This window comes from Camelus dromedarius, chromosome 2 (assembly GCF_036321535.1).
Source record: "Camelus dromedarius isolate mCamDro1 chromosome 2, mCamDro1.pat, whole genome shotgun sequence".
Taxonomy (NCBI): Eukaryota; Metazoa; Chordata; class Mammalia; order Artiodactyla; family Camelidae; genus Camelus; species Camelus dromedarius.
Window position 1 is genome coordinate 5,358,784 of NC_087437.1, and position 12,583 is coordinate 5,371,366.

Genomic DNA, 12,583 nt, shown 5'->3' on the forward strand with positions numbered 1-12,583 from the left:
GCAGCCATCCTCCGTACCTACCTTTTCAGTACCTGCGAAGGCTGCTGTAAAGCTAACAGAATGGAGACATGCACTGGGAAGTAATTAATTAGACGGGAAATTTTGGTTTAACCTGTCTTCTCTTACTGCTTAGGCCAGATTTAAAATAGCAATTAGAATATGTGGGCCATTTCTCCAAACATACGTATCTTGTGTTACTTCTACAGATTACAGCACCACCCACAAAACAGTAATCTCTCTTATTTTTCAGTACTGTAAACACTTAAGAAGTCATAAGTGAATCATTTAAAGTTTAGGTTTTCCTCACAATAGATTTTTTCCATCAGAGTATCAAAAGGCCATGTTTACATTTTAACCTTAAGAAAAGAAAAAAAATTGTAAAGATAATGATCTTTATATCGAACTCCAATTACAGTTATTAGTTAAGGGGGAGACAAAAATAGTTGTCAATCAACAAACATCGATTTACTGGCTAAAGAGCACAGGGAACACTAATATGTGTCCAGCAAAACGCACAAAAAGAGGGCAAATGGCACTGGAATTCAGCATGCCACCATCAAAAACCCTGAATTAATTACACACATTTCTAGATAATTTTAAAGTCGGGTTGACCAGAGAATCACAAAATATCCAAGATGATTGATGTGCAAAAACTCATTTTACACAAAAGAAAACCAAGAATTTGAGAAAATGATGTGCCCCACCTAAATGACTGCCCGTGATTAGTTAAGCAGTGGGTTTCCTTTACCGGAACCAGGGGTACATTCTGGAACTGGGCTTTTAAAGTTCCAGACCTCCCCTTGAGGAGGGATGTCGGTTTCAGTTATTGAGAACTTAGTGTACAGGTGCCCCCCCCCAAGCCATTTCAGCCCTGCTGACTGGTCCTAATGGGATCCAGCTCTCAGAGTGCGAATTCTCCCAAAGGCAGAAAAGAGGAAAGCACTACAGGGTTCCCATCCTGTCGTACTGGCTCTCAAAACTCTCCGAAAAGATTCCACATCCTCTCAGGCAATAAAATTGAAACCTTCCAGTTTTGGGAAAGAACCACCTGCCAGGATAAACTCCATCTCTCAGATGAGACACCCTGCCCTCCACATCTCACGAGGTGAGTCCAAATTCCCACTCATCGCCTGTGCTGGGTCCCAGACAAACCCGGCAGACAGGAGGTCTCACCGGGCGGGGACATTGAGCACCTCGGAACAAGGCAGATGGGAAAGTTCCACCTGGGCTGTAAACCCGTCAGCTACCCCATGTGTTCACTGACAGCGCATAATTAGCACTCACATCATTTCCCGCCCGTAAAATACACAGACTTCTTGCACGCCACGAATGCCGCTTTGGAAACTTCCCTGGTGAGGACAGCAAATCCCGTATTTGCAAACATGTCTGCCGGGAGAATGGAGTAGAACCAAGTGACATTATAACCCTCCCAAGTCACTTGCCGGGAGGGCTTCCTCCACAAGTTTCAACCACCCTGCACGCTGACAAAAGCTACTGCAAGGGACAGGAAAGAGAAAACACGTGAGTGCCCATCCCCTCGGTCTCCACGTCCTCACTTCCAAGAGTGTCTGTTCTTATACAGTCCTGACACGTTTGAAGCCCTGGAAATCCACAGCTCTCTCTCCTTCCATCAACATTCACTCAGCATCTACTGTAAGCACACGTCTTAGCATGAAAAAAAAAGAGACAGGAAATAATAAACGCAATAATTAAATTAAAAAGAGTAAAATCTCTGAGGTGAGGAAGAGAGGTACACTCACAGACACAGAAAACAAACTTATGGTTACCGGGGGGAAGGCGGTGGGAAGGGATAAATTGGGAGTTGGAGATTTGCAGATACTAACTACTACGTATAAAACAGATACACAATAAGGACCTCCTGTACAGCACAGGGAACTATATTCAATATCTTGTCATAACCTATAATGAAAAAGCATATGGAAACAGATGCATGTTCATATATGACTGAAACGTGATGCTGTGCACCAGAAATTGACGCAACGCTGCAAACTGACTATGCTTCAATTAAAAAAAATTTTAAGTAAAAGTAAATTAAAAAAAAAAGAGGAACAGATACAAGTGAAACAGAAGAGAAAAGGCAATCACTAGGATGGGGAGGGGCAGGGGATAAGGGGCTCTTTTTTAAATGGTGGGCAGGGTGGGCGGGCACAAGGAGGTGATCTTGAGCTGAGATGTCAAGGGAGGGAAGGAGCTGGCCAAGTGGATACCCTGGGGTTGGGGGAGGGGAGGAAGCCCATAAAAGTGATCTTCCCCGCCAAGCGTTAGGCAATTTTCACAAACTACAACTTGACGACCAGACTCCTAGGAAGCCGAAAGGGGAAATTCACCGTCCATACATAACCCCATGCTGCGTCTCCTCCTGGATGGATCCTGGATATCCCCTGGGTTTTACCCCCTAAATGTTATTTCTCAGAAAAGAGGGAGTTACTTCATACATTTACAGACTTCTACCAAGTCTCTCAGGACACAAGGACTCTCTGTCACTGTAAGCGGAACAACAAATGTTTACTGGGGAAAGTGCACGCTCATCAAAGCTGGTCTGGGACGTTTACTGAAGTCATCTGATGGGCTTGATTTTTTAAGAGGAAGGAAATACATTCAAAAAAATTTAAAATAATTGCCAGAGCAGGAAACAAAAACTCTGGGAGCTGTAGTAAGCATGCTTCTCAAAGATCACTTTACAAAGCAATGCAAGGAATTCTACGTGCAAAAGTAAATGAACAAAGTGAACTCTTGGGACATGAATGAACCTCAGTGTATTAAGCAAGAGATGTCATTTATAAAAGATGACACTTACATGAAGCCCAAAACCAAGCGAAGCTAATCTTTGGTGTTAGAAACTAGACTGAGGCTACCTTTGGGGGGATGGGGGAGGAGTGATGGGAGTGGCCACAGGGAGGTCCCTGAGCTGTTCTGTTTCTGGACCTGGGTGCTGGTTACTCAGGAGAGTTCACATTGTGCAAACTCACTGAGCTGTACACTTATGATTTATGTCCTCTACTGTATTCATGTTATTTGGGGTGGGGGCGGTATTTAGGTTTTTTTTTAATGGAGAGACTGGGGATTGAACCCAGGACCTTGGGCATGCTAGACACATGCTCTACCACTGAGCTACACTCTCCCCTTATTCATGTTATTTTTAATAAAGAGACTTCTAAAAAGAGCAACACAGAGAAAGTGGTTGCCTTATGGAGATTTCTTATTCATATGTGACATGGATAAGAAAAAAATTCTCCTAATGTTAAATGAATGGGCACTTAGGACCTGGGGTAGAGCTTCCATTGATAGCACCATTCATGAATATAAAAAGTGCTGAATTCCACACAACGTGGATGAAAGTAAACACCACGAGCTTGAAATCTGTGTCAGATGCTCCCCAAAGACCCTCTGGTGATGACAGAGACACCAACAGCAAAGACGCATAAAAGCGTAGGAATAAAAATTGTTTCCTGACATGTAAACACAGGGCGGGAAAAGCACTGTTTCCAAATTTACGTATTTTTATAGAATTTAAAATATGCATGAAGAACTAAATCAATAATTAATATTCCAAAAGGAAATTTAATTATTTCAAATACATTCCTAAAGGTTATAGAGTAAAGTTGGCCCCAATCTATTTTGCGGATCTTTTCATGGGGAAAGTTTTCTTTGGTTTTCTAATATATGCTCCTTCTCTTTGTGGCTGACAAGACTCATAATCACAAACATTTTGTGTCGACTCAGAAAACACAGGGAACTGTTAAGTAAGTGAGTCCTACAGAACTACGTTGTCCAAGACAGTAGCCAACAGCCACATGTGGCTTTGCACAAGTGCGACTGCACAAAGTGGCTGAATTCTTAATTTTATCGCATTATAATTAATTTAAATTCAAGTTAAAGACTGAAGCTGCAGAAAATATTTTTTCTGTTAAACACAACTCAATTTTTTTAAAGATATTTTCCTTTTGTTTTATTTATTTGTTTGTTTGGTTTGGGGGGAGGTGATTAGGTTTACTTAGTTATTTATTTTAACAGAGGGACTGAGGCTCGAACCCAGGACCTCATGCATGCTGAGCATGCGCTCTACTGCTGAGCTCTACCCTCCCCACTCACAACTCGAATTTGTAGGACATTTCACTGTATTGAAAATTTAGCATCCAACTTGAGATGTGATACAGGTGTAAATTACACACCACACTTTGAAGATTTATTAGTTTGTTTAAAAAAAAAAAAGAACAAAATAATCTCATCACACGCTGAACACAGAGCATTTTGGATATATTGAGTTCAACAGAATATATTACTAAAATTAATTTCGCCTTTGTTTTTACTTTTTTAACAGGGCTACTAGAAAATTTTACACGACACAGGTGGCTCAAATGGTATTTTATTGGACAGCACAGTTAAGGAATAAAATGTCACTTTTGATTAGTGACAGTAGGGGAGAGATTAACAAAAATGGAAAAAACAATATATTTGAAGATCTGATTAACAACTGTGGTAGAAGTCGTCCAGGGCTGGGGCTGGGGCTGGGCGAAGAAAGTCAAAGGGGAAAAAAATCCAAGAAGCCAGTATTTCTATTAAGAGATGGAGATCAGATAAGCTGGGGCGGACCCAGACAGCAGAGCACTCTCTACAATTCCACAGCTGTCAACAAACCCAAGGACCCAGTTTTTGCTGACGATGTGTTAGCAGACTGCTATGTCTGTTATTAAAGAAGCAAAGAGAACGACAGAGGTGCCAAGCACATGTCTCTCTGGGGCAAGAATCTGGGCAGAAAGAACCAAGGAAATACAATCAAGGACTCAACTGCTGCGGGCTTATGGCAGTTCTGTGCGGTTGGAGACAGTGAGTATCAGGAACTCAGTATAAAAAGAGAGGAGGCTGCTCCCACCACCTTCTGACTATCTGTGATTGTCCAGCATCCATAAGTGGTCCATGAGTTCCTTGCTGATTTGGTGCATTTTCCCCAGTATGCTTCATGATATAATATAATAGGTATTTGAGGAGGAGGAGGAGCAAGGGGAAAGTTATTAAATGACCTTTGAGAAATGCTGAGTTAAGAAATGCTGAGAGAAGCGAAGTCAGCAGGTTTCTTGCTGCAGACGTTGTCAGTGCCTTGACTCCTCCAAGGATCATCATGACCCTCAAGGGGGCTTATACCACGCATGTTTTCCAAACATTCTGGACTGCAGAACCTCTTTTTCTGAGGAACATCACAGGAAGTGATGGCTCAGAAGGCCCTCTTGGCTTCACCTTGGCCTTAAAGGAAGACGACTGTCTGCTGTAAGCACAGTTCGGAGGCAGAAGGTGGTGGTTATCTCAGCACGTCCATTGCAGACCCCCACTAGGGCCTACATGAGTAGCTATGGGAACAAAGTACATCTCAGATGTCTCATGGCCACAGCAGTGTCCTGGAGAAGCAGACATCTGTCCCTCACCTACAGGAGCTCCTGAGCTGGCCTCGCGCCCACCCAAACACCTGGCCTCAGGTGAAGTTACATGAGCCCTGGAACCTCCAACCTCCCACCAAGTGGGGATGGGGGAGAGATTAGCCTTTCCAAGATGCCAAAAGCAACCCAGGAGGGCAGGAAGGTACCCTAAGACAGTGTTACGTCCAGGCCTAATTTCTGTCTGGAACAAAGCGTTCTTGGGCAGACACCTGCCACCTCCCTCCGGTGTATGTTCGGTGTCCTCTCCAGTCTTCTGTCTGCTCCACCAGGCCCTAGAATAGTTTCTGACTCCTTGGATTTGGGGCGATTTCTCTGTAGAGACTACAGAGGAATGCAGGCCTGGTGGCCACAGGCTGCCCCCAGAGGCCACAACAAGCTGCCCTGTTTTGTGCACATCTAAATGCCATTTTAAGAAATTCCAAGTTGATTTTTAACTCCTGATGTCTTCATTGTTGCCGCGGTGTTTCCATCATCCTTGACAAAAGCATCACACCTTCATGGACTGGGGGCAAAACCAAACGAATAAACCAGCCAACACCAATTCTTCAGCAGAGATAACCTAAGAAACGCTAGCCTAGATCTTGAAGATTTTAAACTGATCTAGCTGCTTACATTGAGAAACCAAGAGCCTTCCCAATAAGAAAATGAAAAACACAATCAACTTCTCTCAAACGAAGCAAACCAGCCAGCCAACCAAACAGAAAATCCTGAGACGCTGGGTCTGTATTTCCCACTGGGCAGCGATGAGTCGAGGCTGAGCGGTCACTGCCCTCTGGAGACGGGCATGTGCCCCCAAGATGAGCCCCGGAACCACGTCCTCACCACCTCACCTGCACCTCAGACAACCACATCTCCACTCCTAGCCGCCTCCTGAGTTCCAGCCCAGCCACACCTGCCTTCTGGAATGTTCACTCGAGTGTCCCACCAGCCTCTCAGTCCTCACAGGCCCATGACCAACCCCATTACTCTTGCCCCCAAATGTCTCTTCAGACTGTGTGCCCCTCCTCCTCACAAATGACCCCACATGCCACTCCAGTCCCTGGGGTGTCATGTGGGAAGGACACCGGTGAGCAGGACACTCTGCCTCTTCTCTGCCCAGTCCCACCCCCAGCCCCCTTCTGTCCACACCAAAGGGCACCTTCATTCCTAGAACAACACCCCCTTTGGCCTTAGCTCCTCCCCGACCCCTACCAGACTAGCCTCTTAAAAATGCCATGATTCTGTTGGTTTGAGAGTAGGTTGGGGGGTGCAGCGAGGAAGAGGATGCCTTTTTAATGTCATTCTCCTTGTCCCCGCAATCGGCATCTTACACGAATTAAAGTCAGACTCTGCACTGCGTGTGTAGAAATGAAGCCCCGAGTACTCAGCCATCAGCCAGAGAGTCAGTGCTGCATCTCGTCTATACCACAGGTGGCGTGTCATAATCCTGGAGATTTGGGATATTCTGCTTCATTACAAGGAGACATCGAGATTTAAAATATCCATCAGGTTCCTTTCCTTAGGACAAGACGTGAACAGCATCATTTAATTTTCTGAAGGGCAATGCATGGAGTTAAATCCAGCACTGAGTTTCTGACCCTGAGTTGTCCCCCTGAGACAGGAGGGAAGAGGGCAGGGCATAACCATTGAAAGAATGACACAGCCATTGAGGACAGGACATAAACTGGTTAGAACCAACCAGGCCCAAGATGGCGGAAGATTCAACTTCCAGGGGACTTTGAGCCTCATTATAGACTCGTTGTAATGTATTAACTGCTAAATGACACACCCACAGGTGACAGGACAGTTCCCAGGCTGACTGCAAAAAGCCAAAAAGTGGGCAGGGGTCCAATTCCTGGGAATCCCCGCCCATTGCCAACGTAATTGGAAAAATCCTCCCATGTGCTAGCACATGAAATTACCCAGCCCAGAAAAACTAACCACCTCCACGCCTCATGGCCACTCTCTCTTCTGAGATGGGCCACATCTGCCTGTGGAATGTGTGTCTCTCTAAACAAACCTGCTTTTACTTTCCCGTGGCTTGCACTTGGATGCTTTCCTGCACGAGACAAGAACCTGTTCTCTGGCAACACCCCCGCAGGGCAGGGTCGGCCTTGCCTCCCCTCAGAGTCCTCATCTTAAAGGCTCCATGGTCCAGTGTAAAACAAACCTAGTTCTCAGTAGATCATGCAGGCCTACCAGAAAAGGAGTGACTCTGAGACAGACAGCCCAGAGCAGAGGGCCTGAGGGCGAGGCCCGGAAGTCTCCTGGGACAGCGGCCAGGAGTGTGGCTTTCTCCCCTGGGCAGCCAGGCCTGGAGCCCCAGCCTCCAGAGGGGAGGCCTTTCAGTTGCTCCAAAATCTGTTCCCATGTACCAGACGCAGTGACCCTCACATCCAACCCCACCTTCTGGCTCAGGCGGCACCCCCTTCATCCCTGAGGGCTCTGCAGAAGAGGCAGCAGGGCCCCAAGGTCCAGAATGGGCCTCCAAGTCCAATAGGCTGTGTTCCAATCCCAGGACCCCCTTTCCCAATGTAACGCTGGGCAAACTGCGTAGTTCTCTGTGCCTCAGTTTCTCCCCCTGTAAAACGGGGATAAGTGTTCAGAAGGGGGAGATGGGGCTTAAGAGTAGAGTGCTTGTACATGGAAAAAACCTAAATGTCCATCAACAGATGACTGGATAAAGATATATATATATACACAATGGAATACTACTCAGCCATAGAAAAGAATGAAATAATGTCACTTGCAGTAATATGGAAAAACCTAGAGATGATCACACTAAGCGAAGTTAAGACACAGAAAGACAAGTATCTTATGGTATCACTTATATGTGGAATCTAAAAAAAGACACAAATGAACTTATTTACAAAACAGAAAGAGACTCACAGACATAGACAACAAACTGTCGTTACCAAAGGGGAAAGGGGTTGAGGAGGAGGGATAAATTAGGAGTTTGGGATTTGTGGATACACATGACTATGTATAAAACAGATAAACAACGAAGACCTACTGTACAGCACAGGGAATTATATTCAATATCTTATAATGGCCTATAATGGAAAAGAATATGAAAAGAATACACATATATGTATGTAAGTATAACTGAATCACTGTACTGTACACCAGAAACTAACACAACATTGTGAATCAACTCTACTTTAAAAAAAAATTAATAAATAAAAAGAAATTAAAAAGAAAGAGTATAGTTCTTGTAAAGCCCTTTAGCACAGGGTGTACTTGGCATGTAGGGGGATTCCCTCTGTGGAGTAAAATCACATTTAAAATTCAATGCATAAATGCATAAATATGAGCCAGCAGCACATAATACAGAGAGAGACCAACTAATTTTCTTTTTTCCTCTTCTGTATTCCTGCCCCCGGGGCCTGAGGCCCAGGCCATTTCCTGCATCTTTATAGTAAACCCCTTGACTCACCTGAGCTGCCCTGAGTAGGGCTCCCTTTCCTGCAACAAACAGCCCCGCCCAGAACAGCTTCCCCTCCCTCCATGCAGCTCACACTCCAGCCAATCTGGACATGGCTCCTTCTCAGCCTTGAGCCTTCCATCCACACTCCCATCCACACCAGGAACCGCACTGTCCACCAGGCCCTCCGCCCTGACAAGTGCCCATCACTCACTGTTTCGGGCCCTCATTCTACACCACCCGTCTCCAGGGGTGGCCCCAGAACCTTCCTGCCCCTCCCCAGTCCCAGGCCGCCCACTGGAGGCCCCTCCCCTTGGAAGGATGGGCCAGGCCCCATCATTCAGCAATCCCAGCCCCTGGCAAAGTCTCCGTCCTCTCTGAGCTGCTTCCCAGGGTCTAGAAGGGTGACAACATTGCCAGTGTGGCCTCTTAAATGGAAACACGTGAAGCACAAACCAGACAGCGTGTGCAATGGCTCTGCAAACTTTAAAGTGTTTTCCAAACATGCAGACGCTCTCCCAAGAAGCTCCAAAGAACGTAAAGTCATTTGAAGACGAACATGCAGGCTCCTTATTAGACAGAGATCACCCCGTCTTCTTAGCCATCCTCTGGGAACTCTGGGGAACAGGAATTTCCAAGGGGGTCCCACAAATCCCCCAGCCACGCAAGACAGGCCCTGGGAGTACCTGGCGGGCCCAGTCTTTGTCCCAGAGAAACAGAGGCAGCACCGAAGCTCTTCTGCAGCCTTGCAACTCCATCTCTCGAGCATTTGGTTTGGAAAACCTTCTCTCCAAGTCTGCCCATAAATTTGCATTTCAAATATTCTGTAGTCCATAATAAATAATTTACATAAAGGGCTGGTTGGATGGAGCACAGCAGGCTACAAAAGGAAGAAACACAGAGCAGCAGCCCAGATTTAACTTGCTCAGCCCCAGTGCTCAGAGAATCCTGAGGCCACACAGAAAGGAAGAGAGTCAGCTTCACTCGGCTCCCTCCACCCTCTGTGCGAAATAGTGCTGGGGAGGGGCTGGCGAACTGCGGCATCTTCAGCTAATTTCACATGACACAGATGCAAACGACTTTGTGTTTCCTAATCGCGGGAAATAATCACATCTCCTTTCCCTGCTTCTGTCCATGTCCTCCATCCAAAGGTTCCGCAAACTTGAAACATTTGATGGCAAAATAATACTGGGCTATTGTTCTTAAGGGAAAAAAAAATCTAATCACTTTGAGTTCAATTCTACGGTGCGAAGAAGACCGTGAGCTTAGCCTGCGTGAAGGCACAATGACAAAATGAGTTAATTACCAGCTCATCGCAAGACGGATCTACTTGTCAGGGGAACAGGAGGCGTTCTCTCACACAAAGTGATGACCCAGATAAAAAGTCATGGCTGGAGGCAGCAGCCGCCGGTGACACAGTTTCATCTGGGCCTAAGTGACCGGCAATTAACAAGTGTCACCACCACACATATACACGTAGCCCCAGCTATTCATTAAATATTTACTGAAAATACACAACTAATTTCTACTGTCTTTCTTCCCAAGGAGCTCCTGTGGTTTTCTACCCAGGCGATGACAGTAAAATTTACACACGTGTAAAAGTCTACCCCCAGCTGGAACAGCTGTTGACCCTGGACGGGCCGCCAGTCCCCAACGCTCTGTGCACCAGAGGCGGTGTTTTCTCCAGACATCACATCTGACAACGGAAAAGAGTTGCAGACGGAAGGGGTCCCAGTCCTATCGGTTGGTCCCTCGTCTCCTGGTTGGCGTGGCCACTGGCTTAGAACTGAAGCCCCCACCAGCATTAAAGCCAGAACTCTGGCTCCTCCCAGGTCCAGCCCTCGGCCACAGACTGACAGGACAGGGACAAATGGGGAGACCGCCTCCACACACCTAGGTTCTCCAGGGTGGGGAGCTCCCTCCCGCTCTGCTGCCCATGACCATGACCTGCATCTCTATGGAGAGAAGCCCAGGTGAGAGGCTCCGGGACACGCGCCCGGAGGCAGACCCTGGGTCAGAGACGTCAGTGCTGCCCTGGTGTGCACGCTGTCTTGTCTGCCTTTTTTTTATCTGAAAACCAGGGGCACAGGCCAGGCTGGCACCCTGGGCCTTAAAGTGGATAATTTTCAGAATGTTCAAAACAGAATTCTTATACAGCGGAGAAGGTGTAGCTCAGTGGTGGAGCGTGGGCTTAGCATGCGTGAGGTCCTGGGTTCAGTCCCATATCTCCATTAAATAAATAAATAAATAAAGCCTAATTACCTCCCCCAAAAAAAGTTAAAGAAAAAAAAAAACAGAATTCTGATAAAAACATAGAATGAGGCAGGTGTCAATGACTAATTTAACTAATTATTGAACAACCCATGAGATACTGATGTGCATACACACACACACACACACACAGAGTCAGTGCGGGGGAAAGAACAGTGGAATAAAAGTAGAAGTTAATACAACACTGGCCACTGGCCTTCAGAGCACACAGACCGTAACTCTGAGGTTACGTCCGCTGTTGGATGGACACCCACCTGCACCTTTAGGCACTGGACACACGCAGCAGCTGAGTGTCCACTTAACAGGCTGCTTACAACCCGATCTGGGCACAAGGCCATGGGTCAGTCTCACAATGATCTGGTTTGGTTAAGACAAAAACATCAAATCCCATTTTTTTTTTTTCAAGCGCCTGTTTGCTGTATGGCCAGAGCCTCATGCCCTCAACTTGCCAACTCACCCCTCAACTATTCCAAGCCTCTGAATCTTCATGACAAAACCATTTCTAAAACAAATATTCCCCAGTGCTCAGATCATGGGGGTAAACCCCACCTCTAGAAAGTCCCTACTCAAGTTCATGGGAACATTTTATTGGCAGCAATCCAAAGAAGATGGCCCTATTTCTACCAACATCTCCCCGAGTTACAGAAACACCCGTCTCCGGTTTACACACGTATGAACAGAAACTGCTTCCCCACCTTTACTTAAGTAACGATCTGAATTCTACCGGAGAAGAAAGTCTCCCTCGTCCTAGGAAAACCACCCAAAATTTTCACCAAAGAGGCCATCTGATCCTGGTCGACAGGTCTGGGCCCCCACCAGACCTGAGTGGTTATTCCCGGGGCGTGGAGAGTCTGAACACTCCACAGATGCTGAGGGGAGAGAAGCAGGGGGTGAATCTCCCCCCACCCCTCCAAAAAATAAATCACTGGCTGTTTCAAGGGGCCACCCAATGCTTCCACTCTTGTGCAAAGCTTCTCTCCACGTTTCACAGCTGAGTCCTGGCCTTTTCTCCCACCTCTCACGTTGCCTTTCTTGCCAAAGCTGCTCTGATCTTCTTTTCATTTTGTTTTGTTGACATATAGTCGATCTACAATGCTGTGTTACTTCCTGGTGCACAGTGTAGTGATTCGGTTGTACATGTATGTATACATATATATTTTTTTCCAGTTCTTTTCCATTATAGGTTACTATAAGCTATTGAATAGAGTTCCCTGTGCTGTACAGTAGGACCTTGTTGTTTATCTGTTTTATAGATAGTAGTGTGTATCTGCAAATCTCAAACTCTCAATTTATCGCCTCGGTAACCATAAGTGTGTGCTCCATGTCTGTGAATCTCTGTGATCTGTTGAGCCCCCCACACCCTCCTGCTCAGGCCCTCAGACCAGCTGCTCCCTCTGCTGGGAGGAGCTCCCATTCGCCCTCTGCAGCCCCCTGAGGCCTTATCCCGCTGGCTCAG

At 46.4% G+C, this 12,583-nt stretch overlaps 1 protein-coding gene across 2 annotated transcripts in view; it reads right to left on the minus strand.

Moving 5' to 3' along the window:
• RFTN1 (raftlin, lipid raft linker 1) overlaps nucleotides 1–12,583 on the minus strand; it is a 177,748-nt gene that overhangs the window by 70,782 nt on the left and 94,383 nt on the right. The gene's annotated exons all lie outside the window — the stretch shown is intronic.